Here is a 15064-nt window from a genome sequence, read left to right on the forward strand (position 1 = left end):
CAAGGTCTCCAGCCGCTGCTCATGGCTCTTGAATGCTTTGCCAAGGTGCTGCTGGTTTGGGTGTCTCTGCCTGGGTGCCCCTGTTGGGGAGGGTGGGTGCCCTGAGAGATGTCCTAATTGCCAAGGGGCTCGAAGCCAAAGAGGATATTGCTGATATCCTGTCTCATTACTGAACCCTAGGAGCACGCGTCATGTCGCTTGCTTGCTCTCTGCCTCAGCGTCTCCCGTGTGTGGAGGAGGGAGGATGATAGTTGTGCTCAGAGAAACGGGGGCTCATCATTGCTGCCCTGCCAGGGGTTTTGGCAATGAGAAGTGCCGTGGTTTTGGGGTGGCACAGAGACACTGTGTGAAGCTGGGCATGATGACCGGGTCGTGGTGTCACCGTTCGTTGGGGTATAGCTGCCAGCGGACTCCAGCAGGCGTTTTTTTTGCCTGCCTTGGCCATGCGAGGCCATTCCACACACAAGGAGCTGCTGTGGGATATTCTGGGCAGGCTGTGGGCATGGCTGGGTTGTGGCAGCTCTGCGCTGCCCCTGCCCTCCACCAGCTCCTGGCAAGTACCCGCAGGCCCCACACCTCCCGGACAGGCAGGTATTTTATAGAGTGATGAAACTAGAGATAGGAGTCCTGCTTGGACTCCTATTCCAGCAGAGAGAACACCCTGCCTGTCCTCTCCTTAGGCACTCGTCACCTGGCAACACTGCTTGCAGCGCTTGTGGCTTTCTCTTTCCCTGCTCTGCAAGGCCCTGCGCTGCTTGCATTCTCACGTGCGCGGGAGGGCATTTCTGCTGTCCCTTGTTTGCTGCCCTTGCTGTACAGCAGTGAGGCTCTGCCAGGCGCCATCACCCTTCTCCCTGCTGATCTGTTGCCCTTCTCTCTTTTTATTTTTCTTTCTTTCTCAAATAAATTTTGAGAAACATTTTTATTTCTCAAATAAAAGCCATTTGCAGGCAGCTTCCCAGCTCAGAGAGCTCTGCGCATTATTTTAGCCTGGCACCCTGAGCGGCAGCCCAGCAGAGTGCTAGCCATTTCTGCCGTGCTCCAGTTCTGCCAGCGCTGTGTTGCTCCTTTGCAAAATCATTTCTGCCATGTCCTCTCCTGGCCTGAAAATGGTTTTATTGCCCTGCCCAGGGTTTTGGCAATGAAAAGCGCTGTTGCGCCATGTTTTTGGATGTTTCTTTTTTTTTGCTACAGCCAGTCTGATGTAGGATGGGCACCTCTGAATGGCTTTGCTGTTTGTTGCACTGGGTTTTGGGATTGATTATCCCAAATTCTAGATGCAGAACAGATGATGTCTGCAACCTTTCTATTTTAGAGGCTTGCAACATTAGTTGTGCATCTCTTTAATTATTCTCATTAATTATTGTGATTAATTTTGGACTATGTAGCTCTTAAAAAATACTTTCCATCAGGACAAACTACAGAGAGAAGTGATGCAGTTTTTCCCAGCTGGGGAATAGAAACCCAGAGCACATCTGTGCCTGGCGCTGGTGACCACTTGTGGGCTGGGGCTGGGCAAGCAGGTAGCCCAGCCTCTCGGAGCTGCCTGACACTGATGCAGAAGACGCTAGATGGAGACAGGTGAGGACAAGATGATAGGAGGACAACCGCTCGGTCACAGCCTTCTTGCACACAGGACTGACAGCAGAGACAGTGCCCAGATGTTTGGGGCCACAGAGGAAAGCGGGGTCTCTGCAGGATGGGCCATCTCTCGAACATTTGCTCTGTGCTCTTCCTTGGCTGCAGTCTTGCCCATGCTGTCTTTGCCTTTGAGAAACAGCCAGAAGTGAGTTCACCTGCTTGACTGGCTCCATGGCAATGCAGTCACAGGGTTTCCTGCTGACCTCACAGTGATGCAGCCACACAGATAAGGAAAACGGTGGTATTGCAGAGGTGGTTGTACCAGGGAAGTGGTGGGCTCCAGCCCTTCCCTGTGCCTGTTCCCCCAGCGAGTACCACACGTCTGTCCCTCGGCTGTGTTCTCCCCATTGGAGTGAAACGTGGCCAGTGTTGGGGTGCATGATGGGTGCCGCATCCAGCCAGAGCCACAGATGCAGTTCCTCAGTACCTACAGCAGCGCTGCATACCTGGCTGTGTTTGAAAGGTGTTGCCTAATGGAAAACACTTCCAAACAGAGGTTTCAAAATAAAGATAGAAAAGGGTTGGTAGCTTTATATGTAATTAATATGCTGTAGTTATTTAAAAACATCTTTAGAAACGTGTTATTCAGAACTTTCTAGGGCTGTACGCGTATCTGGGAATGTAATTATGTTTTCGACAGCAGCCTTTTCATCCCCTGTTTTGTGATTGCTCTTTTTTTTTTTTTTTTTAACATCTTGGATCTTGTTTTTGCTAGGGAAAAATTAAAAATTACACTGCCAGGGAATTTTGTTTTCATACCTTGGTCCTCCCAGCCCAGCTGCCAGTTCGGTCTTCTTGTGCTGACACGTCTATATCATGTTACAGCCGTAGCAGCACCAGGAGTGTTCCTGGGATTTTGGCTCACTGTGTTTCTAGGTGAGCCGCTGATAAATTGCATAAAGCCAGTCCATCTGTGCAGCCGTGAGGCTGGAATCGTGTCTTGAGGTTTTCACGCGAGTGTCCATCTCAGAGGTGGATTTTAATTGTTCAAACTGTTGGACTGTTTAGCATCACTAACCTGTGTCTCCTCGCTGCTTCATGTCTGTAACAAAAAGAAGAGGCTCCTTCCAACCCATGCTGATACAGTTTTCTGCTGTTCCTTTATATTTCCAGCAGGATGAGTTGATTCCTTGGCAGACTTGTCTGGAGCTGGGGGTCAGATTTAAGGCACATTGCTGACATCAATGACTTTCTTTTTTAATGAGCTTTGTCAGAATTTGTTATTTAGCCATTAAGCGATGCCAGCACAGAGTTCATGCATGAGCTGAGTTGAAAATCTGCTAGGTGTGAATTAGTGATGAGAGAAAAGCAGGTCAAGGAACGTCTTGTTTCAGAGCACACTGAGTGTCAAGCTTAGCCTGGGCGATAACTGGCATGTCCAAGGCCTTGAACCAGGGTATGGGCAGAAGAAAGAATGTAGGAATCATGGCAAGGGATGACTTCCCTCTGCTGTGCTCTGAAGAGGCATCGTCCCTGTTCGTGCCAGTGGGATGTACATCAAAGGTGTTCTCGTGCAGCATGAATTTGGGGTGTGTTGGGGTGGGATGAGGAGCTGGATGGTGTCAGGGGGATGAGAGCTGGTGATATGACACCACAAGATGGGTCTGTCATGGACGTGTGTGTCACTGATGAGCCCTGCGCTGTGGGACGATGCTCTGGGCCAGCGCCAGCACCTTTGCAGATACTAGAGGGGGCTCTGCTGGCATGATGGGACGGGCACGGGGTGAGATGCTACTGCGAAAGACATGCCAGGGCGAGTCCCTAACAAACTTGCTGTCCCTCCAAGCACTAAGTGTCGGGATGGGTTGCCCTGGAGAGGCAGGCGGGGTTTTACTGGCAAACACTGGAAAAAAGGCTGTCCCTCCACCCGTGATCTCCTGGCATAACAGAACCTGGGAATGGCGTGTGATGGAAAAAGTAAGCTGTGAAGTACAAAGCCTACAGCAAAGATGGGAACGTGTAAGTGCGAGGTTCAGGCATGTGGCTCCCAGCTCGAGACTGCGTCTGCCGAGAGCTGGCAGCAATGTGTACCTGTGGGAGCAGCGCTTTCCCAGCAGAGGTTAGCTTGGGAGGTCACCTCTTTCTTGGTCAAAATAAATGCTTCTGTGTTTCCCTGCCTCTGTTTCCCCTGAAGGAAGCCTCTTCTCTGCATCATCCCTGCTCCTCTGTGCCCCGAGCTCTTTTTCTTGGCTTCTCATGGAGTAGGTCACGCTCCAGGACATGGCCAAAGCCTCCTAGTACAGGGTCTGGTGGGTAGCACCAAGAGACAAAAAGGGGGAAAATCTGAGGACAAATTGGTAAAAAAGAGCACACAGGAAAGCATGCAGGCAGTGAGGAGGTGTCTTGCTGCTGGCATGTTGCACATCTGAATCCACCTAGGTCTCTGTGTTGATTTTTGTAAAAGCTCTTTCAATTATTTTTACAATGAGCTCATCTTTTCTGGCACATCTCTGCTCCCTTGTTCATTTAATACAGGCATGGCAGGCTTCGTTTCACCTCTAGTCATCTGCATGTGAACCGGGAACAGGCAGCTCCACTTGTTGTCCCTGGAGAAAAACAGTTACCTTCAGGGTGTCTTGTCTTGACTCCTTTTAGATGCTGCATGAAGATGGGATGAATGTAGCTGGAGGTGTTTCTAATAGAGCTGCCTGAACTTAGCCAAAATCAGGCCCACGTGCTGCCTCTGTACAACAGGACTTGCTCGGAAGCTGCTTTTACTTTTCTGTGTGGTTTTGGTGGTTTGGGATACGTTCCCGTGAATGGAAACGGGGTTGTGGAAAAGGATGTCTGAGCAGTGTGTCAGTGTGAAAAGGCACGACAATGATGGGAGCCACTGCTAGTCCAGCCAAAAATTCGAAAGTTGTCTTGGAGTTGCATTTTTAAGACCACAAGCTGACTGCACGTTGCAAGGACAATCTAAAAATTAAAGCCTTGCATCTGCTCATGGCATTTCTCAGTATCTGAGCGAGGCTTCTTAGAAATTTCACATGACAAGAATTCAGAACCATGCCTTGGAGGAGCTTGTTTTGTATCATTTTTCTTAACCTATGGCTATACTGTAAACTAAGAAATCTTGGAAGGGACATCTGGAGTCCCTGCAGATCTGAAATCCTTAAAGTGCTGTCTCAAAACTCCCTAAGCAGAGGGTGCGTGGTGTTGAGGGACACCAGCAGCATGGTAAACCTTGTTCTCCCATTGTGTTAGCAGCACAGATTTAAGCAGACTTAGCCTCAGAGTGGGTCCCGTGGGTCTGACACCCAGGTTTTGGTCCCATCCTCCTGCAGGGCCTGTGTGTTGGTGTTTGGGGACAGGTCTTGGGGATGCTGCACAGCAGCACTGGATGCCTCAGCATGCCCATTCCCACAGGGCAGTGAGGGTTGTTCAGGGCCGAGGATTCGCTCACGGCTGCAGAGCGCCGGGTTGCTGACACCTCTCGAGCTGGCGGTGAAGCTGTTGGAAACAAAGAGCTGAGAAGCTCAAGGACCTGTCCAGGCAAAACTCCTCCATTTGCTTTAATAATTTTGGTTTTCTCAATTCTACACCCCCATAATAATGTGTCTAGGCCTGTTTTAATGCACTGGATCACTCAGAGGCTTCAGTTGAGGTCTGGTATCCAGATATTTCTAGAACCTGATCCTGCCTCTGTCCCGTCCTCTGGAAAAGGTAATGTCGTTCCTCTCTTTCCGTGCTGCACATGCAAACATGGACGTCGCCGCCTGGTCTTGGGGATGTGCTCCCTGCAAAAACCCCAAACCTGTGTGCTTGGATTCGTCTCTTTTGTGGCTCTCTGCGCATGCGAGACTTCTGGTCGGTGTGTTTCCTTTCCTGTGCAGTCGGATTCGTAAAGCTCATGTTTACACGGCCCCACAGGAATTTGCAGGCTCAGTGAAATTGCTGGGGGCTCCCTGCTGAGGCTGGCTGGGTGTTAGCCCTCTGGATCATTTGCAAACAGAGGCAAAGAGCTGATGGAAGAAAATTTTTCCACAAAGCTGCCTGCCTTATGGCCTGGGAGCTGAAGCATGGCTTCTGGCTCCTCTGCAGCTGCAGCATGTTAACCGCAAGCCAGGGCGCTGCTAACCCTCAAGTTGCTGATTTTCTGGAGATGAGCTCCTTTATATTTTCCAAATACTGTTAAAACTGTTCTCTGGATAGTTTTATTATGAATGTATATATATGTAGCTGCTTGTCTTCTAGAAGTTTGTGGTAGCTGCTTGTCTTCTAGAAGTTTGTGGTTCTTTATGGTCTAATGGATATTTTTCCAAGAGATGCAGGTCAATTATTTATTCACAATATGGGTAGCTAAATTGCTTCATACTATATAAACTTAAAAACCTTTCCTTTAGGGAAAGTGATAAAACCCTTTCCTTTCTATTGGCTGTTTCAAACCTACGAAATACACCTTTCCCTAGTGATTCCAAGTTGCTGTATTCTGTTTTTTTACATGTGATTTAATTTACTGTTAAAAAATTACATCCTTTATTCAAAACAACCCCAGAAGTCACTTCTTGGGCATGCAGAGAGGGAGAAATGTCTTGGATTCTGGAGGAGTTGAAGGTTTAACTTGGTGGATGGGGGGCAGTTTATGATAAGAATGAGAAAAATGCCATGAGCTCTTTTACAACCATGGTCTAAAAGACTCAAAGCTCAACAGTTAGATCACCTGTAACTCTGGTAGCAAACTGGTAGAAAGGAAGTAAAATCTGGGTTTCTCATGCAATTTCCTTTTAAGAGAGATGATGAATGGCTCATTTTTTATCTTGCAAAGAAGACTGTAAACCCTTTCGGGGGTTGTCACCACATGTCCGTAGCATGCTGGGTGGGATGTGCATCCATGTGGGAGCAGGGAACACAGCAGAGAAGGTTTCGTGTGCCCACCAGGTGGGAGAGGTTTCTCTGGAGGTTTCTCCAGCATGTTTCTTTTGTTCACAGAGCACCCATGAGTGTTTGTGGGTGCCTCAAGTGATGTTCTCTGCTCTTCTGCCTGCATCTGCCTGATGGGCAGCGCCTGCCCTGTCTCATGCAAGTGCTCTTGCTGGTGGGTTCGCTGCAGGGGTGTGTGCTGCATGTTGTTTTCCAGCATTGTTATAACAGCAATGGAAAATGGGGTGAGGGTTTGTCAGCTCAGAACATGTCCAGATGCCAAACCTTTTCATACCAATTTCCTTGCAGTTCTCCTTGTTCCAGGGAAGTGTTATCTGAACACAGCTTTGTACGAAGAATGGAGAGAGGAAAGAAACAAGGGGGAAACAGGAAAAGGGCCTCCCCGGGCTCTGCACAGCTTTGCTTGCGATTTGAGACAGAAACACCTTTGTGTTGCAGGTGACTCCATCTGGATTCATCCCGGTGTGTCGGCTACTGAGAGGTGTCCCTGAGAAACCAAATGCCTTTTACTTCAAGAGCCCACAGCTAAAAATATTTCCAGAGACCTCTCTCCTTCAAGAGACCTGAACCAGGTGCACAGCTGGGCTGTAATGCTGGTGTCTTTGTGTACAGGGGCAGCCTGCCCTCCTTGGAGCTCCAGTTCCAGCCACCAAGCAAGCCCAAGCTCAGGAAAGGGCTTAATGTTTTGCAAGAAGCAACTTGAGAAAATGCTCATCAAACAGCCAAGTGAGGAATTAATGAGCAGGTCATCTGTAGTCCTTTGAAACACTGATAAAAAACTTCATGAGCTACCTGCATGGTGGACATTCCCAAATACAGTACCAAAAGCTGAGTGTACATGTGATGCTGGAGCTCAGCCGTAGGTTTAGGGTATGGATAAAGGTATTAAGCCCACTGGAAGTGGCATAATAGCCTCACTACAGACCATATGAGCTGGTAGGAGAGCATGCTGTCCTGTGGAAGGGACTCATGAAGCCTCTCAAAGGGAAGCTGACACTTGGATCCTTTGGATTTGAGTTTTTCGGATAGCTCTGCCTCGCTGTGTGTGTGATGGGCATTATGCAGCATACCTAAGATAGGTGCTACTAGCAGCTCTGGTGCCCACTGTGTGAGGGCTGAGGCTGACCAGGAAAGCATCCTTGCTCCCTGCTTCCTCCTGCACGTCTCTGGAGGAAGGGATGGGAACTGCTGCAAGACCAGCAGCACCAACATCCGCCTCCTGGACTTCATCCCCTTCAACTGGCCCTTCGGGAGTGAGAGGAAGTGGTTTTGGGCTGAAGCCAACCCTGGGTATTTTGCAAAATGTCATATAATGGCTCTGCTCAGGGCTCAGCCTTGCTCTGGATGTTGAGGAGAAACCACCCAAGACCGAATTTCCTGAGACCTGCTCTCCCGTGGCATCCACAGACCAGTTGGGTAGCAGGCAGACCAATTCCTGGCTGTGAGTGGATCCCACCCTGGGTGTCACAGCCAGGGGGAATGCCGCGTGGAGGCTGTTCCCAGGCTGGGGCCAGCTCTCGGCTTCTCCTTCCACCCGGATTGCAGCACTTCCGCCACCACGTTCCAGAGCCGTCCAGCGGCCGCCAGCCGCAGGAAGTGCAGCGGGTCGTGGGAACTGGCCTGAGGACAGGAGGCTGAGCCACTGTGGGAGCCAAGAGCAGTGCCCCAGCATGCTGTCTTCGCTCCACTGGACAAGGAAGCACCAAACGATGCAAGGAGCTGGGGTGCACAGGGTACACGTGCCACCAGCTCAGGCATGCGGCCCTTCGGGGGCCAGCATCGTGTGCGGATGCATCCTGTGCGTATGTTCCCGCGATCGCACCCCACATGGCCCTCACCAAAGCATGGGTGCCCAGCACCCCTCTTTGCCCTGTTCCCTGCTCAGCCATCGCTCCCACCACCCATACCCTCTGTCTGAGCGGGTGCTGGTTGCTGCATGAAGCTGGGCAACGGGGCAGGGTATTATGGACCAGCTGAAATGTCTCGTGCCTTTTAATATTTTCCTCCTTTTTATTAAGTGAGGAGCCTCTTCTGAGCACTAAAACCTCCGAGTACTTGGGAAAAATTGAAGTGCCACTTTTGGCTCTGCCAGCGTTTTTTTAAAGCATTTTAAAAACTATTTGCCAAGTTCTGCTTTCAATTGATCAAAAAATGCCGTGTTTTGGAGTTCCTCGTCCCCCAAGTCTCTCCTAGGACTTGCTGGGGCCATCATCCTGCTGAAAGAGCCCCGGGAAAGTGGGAACAGCAGTGCCATGTCCTTGTCCCCCAGCGCAGCCTTGTTGGGCACGCTTTGTCCCATGACCCTGTGGTTTTTTTAGGGGATACTCAGCTCAGCCACCATCTCCCAGCTGTTTTGCTTAGTGTGTTTCCAGCTTACTTCTCTTGCAGCAGGGCTGGATGCATGCAGGGAGGGTTGTTTATTTGGGACAGGAGTGTGAGATTGCTTGGACTTTCAGTCTTTACTCCTGGAAAAGGCCTGGGGGGAAAGGGAAGATGAAGAGAACAGCAACGGGGTGTGTGTGTGTGTGTGTGTGTGTGTGTGTGAAACAAAGGCAAAATGCAAACAGAATTTTTCTGTAGAAATTTCTATTGGTGAAAAAATAGGGACTTTCTGGCCCAAAGCTGTGGTTGCCCCTCGCCGTTGGCCCCCTGGGCTGCGGGGCAGGCGCAGCCACGGGATGGCGGTGCGCTCTCGCACGTGCGGCACCGTCTGGCTCCGCCGCATCTGGGCCCCTGGCCAGCTTTGCTGTGAGCTGGGTGTCCTCCATCCGGAACCATGCCTGATAGGCACGGGGTGGATTTCCAGGCACTCGGTGGGTTTGTTATTTTGCAGCACTTCCAGTTTGCTTGGTATTTCCCCAGCTTGTGTTAGTCGCTGAGGGTATCCTGGGTGGTAATGGAGTGAATCCAGGCATGAGGGGGATGCTGAGGGGGCTGTACCCAGTCTGTCCTGCTGCCAGAGGGGAACAGTGTGGGATGGGGGGATCCCCGGGGCCAAACCTGCACCCCATCTTCACCCTCCAGGTGCCCTGCTCCCTCTGCGCCCCAGCTCCGGGCAGCCCCCATCAGTGTCACTTGTCACCTCATCCGTTGTGCTAAGACACCAGATTGCTTTGGTCTTTGTCCCCCCTTTGGTCCTCTGCCTCCTACATTCCCACGAGTGATTGCATTTTCCTCCATTTTATGGGGTGTATATCAACTCCTGTGTGATCTTCCCATGGCCTCTTAGGGGCACAGATGGCAGGTGTGGACTGGGAGGGTTCCTGGTCCCAGGAAGGTGACACCAGGAACAGTGGTGTGTTTCACTGCTGCTGGCGGTGGAAATGGAGAGATTGATGCATTTAAATCTCACCTGCTAACACTGGAAAGTTTGGGGGCTCGAATATATTTTCAAATGTTTTAATGCAAAACCAGGTTCTTCTCCTCACCAGCCTCCTTTACCCTCCTGCCCTGCAGTGAACTCCTGCTGGAGGACACAGGGCTACATCACCTGCAATACCCTGTAAGTTTTGTTCCTGTCCTGTGTCTCCCCACAGTGGTTTTACGCTTTGCCCTGCAGATGTTGGCTCTTGCTGTCTGGCATTGCACTGGCTGAGACGCAGCAAAGGTTTCCTTCCAGCACAACAGTTGGGGTCACTCTTTCACAACGAGCGTTTTTCTCTTGAGCACAGAAGTTGCGCTTTCCAATACGATGAATTCTGAGCGTTGCATTCTGTTAACATTGTGCCAGCTGGGATTTCAAGCTCTCAGGACTAGGTTCTCTGGACGAATGCAGAGTCAGCAATATCTTTGATTTTAAATAGCGCAGCCACGCAGGAATAAGCTTTTTACGTGGCCTTAGAAGCTTGATAAATTAATGTTCAAGCTCCCTGGGCTTCTCTGGGTCTGGATCCAGCAAGGGAGCTGAGATCTGTTCATTGTCTGGCTGTTCCCAGCTGTCATCAGTGGGGAGGGAGTGATGTTTCTTTACCTCGCAGTGTCATCCCCGGGTCTGGCATATGGCTGTATACCGTGGCCATTGTCACAGTCACTGCAGCCCCCTTCATGGCACCCCAAAACCACTGTGGTCCTGGGACAGGGGGAGTGTGGGCTGATGTCAGGACCCTGCTGAGCTCCCCGTGGGGAGATCCCATCCCATGCTTGGTTTCCCCCGCTGCTGGACTTACGATTTCTCCCAAAAGGGTCAGTGGAAAATATAATTAGAAAGCAGCAAAAAAAAGTCATGGCTTTGCCCTGGTTGGTGTGCACTGGCTGGCAGAGATGGAGGATCTCCCCACAGCTTGCTCCCCATCCCTTCCCTCACCCCTGCCCATCTCAGCCTCTTTCCTGCCTGCTTCCCCCACCCTGGCAGTCCTCAGAACACCTTTTTGGTGCGAGCAGGGCGCAGACCCACCAAACCCATCCTTGGCCTGCCAGCATGTGCCCAGTGGCACCTGGCCCAGCTGGGGAGAGGAGCTGACGTTGCTTTAGTGCACCGGTGTGGCTTGTGGTGGGCACAGCAAGGTCCCCCCCTGGGGCCAGGCTGAAGCCCACAGGCTCTTCCCTCGTGTCAAGGGGCAGGGGGTGGCCAGGCTGGAGCATCCTCAGAGGGTCCAGCCATGCTGCCGTCCCGTGTGAATGTGGCCTCTCCCAGCCTGCCTGTGGCATGCATGACCATGTGGGAATGTCCTGTCCTGGCGGAAGAGGTGGGGAGGATGGTGGGGGAAGCGCGGGGGTGGGAGCAAAGCATTGCCTGGCGATGGGAACTGACTGAACTGAGGAGAGGGTCTTCAGGGATAAATTTAGTGGCGGCAAAAGAGCCCAGCTGGCTCTGGCTGGATGCGCAACAAGCCAAGTGTGCCAGGAGCATGCATGGCTCCTGCTGTCGTTGGGTGGCAAAGCCCAGCTGGAAAGCCCCAAATACCTGATGGGGACAGGAAGATAGGGTGGGAAAGGGGTAGCACTGACCCACGCGGCCCCAGCCAGACAGATGCCATCGGCGATCCTCCTCAGTGGCTCAGTTATCACTCAAGGAAGAGAAGCTTGGAGAAGATGTGCTGGGGCTGATTTGGGAAGCAGATCGCCCAAGCACAGGGTGCTTTGCAATTTCAGGGCAGTGGCTTTGTGGTGCTGGGCCAGGCCTGGCAGTGCTGTTTCTTGGAGGATGTGCCCAGCGCCGGGTAGCCAGCCCTAGCCTGGCACCACGAGGGAGCCATGAGAAAATTTGCTTTATAAACAGCGTGGGATGGGTCCCATCTGCTGAGCATGAGGACCAGCCAGGCCCGGTGACACCCTGCCCATGTCACAGGGGACATAGTGCTGGCAATGTCCCGGGCCTCGCTGGATGGCCAATGCACAGTGGTGCCAGCCAGACCCTCCTCCTGGCCTTGTGGTGTGGCAGGGAGGTGTAAAGTGCCATATTTGCCCAGGCAAAAGTGTTTCCCCCACCAGATTTGATCCTTACACAGGGGCAGCCCTGAACAGTTCTCCGTCGGGAGATGGTGCTGGCAGGGAGCCTTTCACACTGCTCTTTATATGTTTCCCCGTGCTCCCTGTCATGCCCATCCTGGAAATTCCATCTCCTGGCTTTTCCTTCAGCATTTACACCCCTGGGCCAGGTCAGGTGATGGCTCACCCGCTGCTGCAGTACTTATCCCATCTCTTTTCCCCCTACCCTCTCCCTACATCTCCCTTCTCGTGAAGATGTTCACCCGTACACCTGAGAGGAGACCGGGCTTAGATGCTGAGCTGTGCCACCCTCTCCTTGTGCCCCATGTGTTGTATTGGCCATGGAAAACCATCCTCTTCCAATGGTGCTGGGCGAGACAGGCATTGCTTCTTCCCTGCATGGGTGCTGCTGCCTGGGGCTTTCGCAGGTGACTTTCTGCTGCCCTCTTCAAGCTGAGCAAAATAATTTTTTGCTTCTTTCCTGTGTCGGGCAAACAGTTGCCATGTTATTCATTAACCTGGTTAGTCATGTAACTGTAGCGCTGGACTAAATATTGTTTAAATTGGTGAACCCAAGCCTTGATTCACTTGCTCCTTTCAGCTCCGAGGTACCACGGCTCCACGGAGCGGAGCTGAAATGCAGAGGGCAGCGAAGGATTTGCAGGAGGTGAAGGAGCCCTGATGCAAGCTCTCGGGGGCTGCAGGGCTGTGGGTATTCCCAAAGCCTGGACTTGGTTTCGTTTTGAACATGGTTGGCTTTTGGGGCCATGCCGGCACTGTTTGCTGCTGCATGTGCCAGCCCTGCCCCATGCTGGCAATGCCACCGTTCCTTCCACCTCACCAAACGGCAGCCAGCCCAAGACGGAGCCTGTTTAATTCAGCAAGTCATAAATTCATAATGCTTATTTACCACGCAGGACCATGAATATTTGATAGTGGCCACCGGCTTGCTGCAGCACGGCTTGCAGAGGAAAAGGGGGCGGCTGGTGGGCGGCTGGCGATGGGACTGGCATGGAGCAGGGCTGCCTGGGCTAGTGTCGCCATGCTGAAATGGAGCTGGAGAGACATGGGTTCCTCCTCCTATAGTCCTGCAAACCTGCCAGCTGTGGGATGAAGCCCTGATGGCTCTGCAGAGAGATGTGTGGGGGCCGGGACGGCAGCTGGAGGCTGTCAGGTCGAGAGAGGAATGAAGCAGGGAGCTGGGCGCAGAGCGGGGAACCTGGTGATTGGTGATGATGGGGGAAATTTGGAGACCTTAGGGGGGACTTGGTTGTCCCCAGGGTGTCCCAGGGGCGACCATGGGGGGCTGCCCTGTGTGCACTGCTCAATGCTGGCTCCACTCGGCAGCGGTTCGGCGATTAGCGCTGCGAACTCGGGAAGCCCCTTGACCTCTGACCCTGGCTCACTAATTGGCTGCGGGGAGGAACATTGCCATTCGCAGAGGGGTAAGGAGGAAGAAAACGTTCTCCCAGAGAGCTGCTGAAACTTCAAGGAGAAGGCACGCGGGGGGGGAGTTTAGCTGTGCAAAGACAATATTTTGCAGTTCACTCCAAAAGAGCCTCTTCCTGCTTATGGATCTTAAGCTTTTTGCCCATCATAAGCAAAAGCTGTTGCAGTCGGTGGCCCCCCACAGCTCCTGCTGGGCCCCTGCTCCGCAGTAGCAGCACCCAGGGTCACCTTTCTTGCTCTTTTGGAGGGGGCTGCTCTCTCCTGCCTTCCCTTGACCTGAGGTCCTCACTCCCTTGGGTGCGCGAGGGTGATGGAGGGAGCCAGGCACGGGCTGTACCCCTGGAAACTCTGGGCTCCCCCACAAGCCATCCCGGCTTCCCACCAAAGGGCCGCAGTGGCGGGAGGATGGTGTGCGGAGTGGGGGCTCAGCGGCTGGTGGAGCCTGATGGGATGTGACGGCTCCAGCCGGGCGTGTGGCTGCAGGTTGCCATCACAGGGGGGACGGGGCTGAGGCAGCTCGGAGGTGCCCTGGTGGGTCAGTGCCTTCCCTGGCATTGCTCAGCGAGCGCCAGGGGCCATGGCATGCTGCCGATAAGGTGGCCCTCAGCCACCAGACCTGCAGTGGCACCCGCTCGCTGAGTGGTTCACCACTCTCCCCGCCGTGCTGAGACAAGCCAGGCCAGTCTGAGTGACAGGTCTCCCCTTTTACGGTAGCTTTTATCTGCCCCTGGGGAACGCAGCCCCAGTGCCAGCTCAGCCTGCGGCGGCACCGCCGACAGCTGTGCTGCCTTCCCTCCTGCTACTCCAAACTTTCCTATCAGCTGGCCATGTCCCTGCTCCACCGGCTCCTGGACCCACCGCTGCCACACCCGGGGTATGTACCAGGAATTAAAGCCCCTTCCCAGCACACTGAGGGTCCTGCCCTGCACTGGATTAGCTGGAAGCGAAGAGGGCACGTGTCTGGTGGTGGCTTGCAGCTCCATGCTGGATTGGGGACAGTGGGGTGCATCCCTGGGTGTTGCATCTCAAACCCCTCAGCCTTTACTCTGCCCTGGCGGCTCCCCCAGCTCAGACCTGAACTTTTCACCCAGGACGTGACTCCGCACACTCCCCTGGTTGTTGCAACACTGGCGCCAGTGGGGCTGCTATTGAGGCTGTGGTTTAGGGGATTTGGGAGCATGGCAGATGTGGGCAGCTCTGTTTTAATTTAAGGTGACAAATGTTTATGGGCGTCATGCTAGAGCCCATACTTCACTGTCTCTGTGGTTGACTTCCTCCTCTTACAGCCTAGAAAGGACCAGATAGCCATGGGCTGGTGCCAGGAGAGGGGTTTCCCATGATGGTATGCTTGTCCTCTGTACCAAATGCTGTCACCTGCCCGCTACAGTGAGCCCAAAATGTGGGGTGACAGTGTAGTAGCACAGCAACCACGCTGCTGGGAGGGGATGAGCGAGACAGGGGTCAACTGGGAGGAACTGGGAAGATGGGGTCTGTCTCAGTGTTTGGTGGGAAGCAACTCTGAAGTGATGTAGGACGGCTGATGGATGGGTGGACATGTGTATGGGAATGAGCGCTCACTGCTGTCACATCACTGGGAACAGAGTGGGAAGACACCAGACACCTCCAGGAGAGGTGTCCTCCTTGGTCACTGCCCCAGCCGGCTGTT

Source organism: Ciconia boyciana, chromosome 8 (assembly GCF_034638445.1).
Source record: "Ciconia boyciana chromosome 8, ASM3463844v1, whole genome shotgun sequence".
In the NCBI taxonomy this organism is placed as follows: Eukaryota; Metazoa; Chordata; class Aves; order Ciconiiformes; family Ciconiidae; genus Ciconia; species Ciconia boyciana.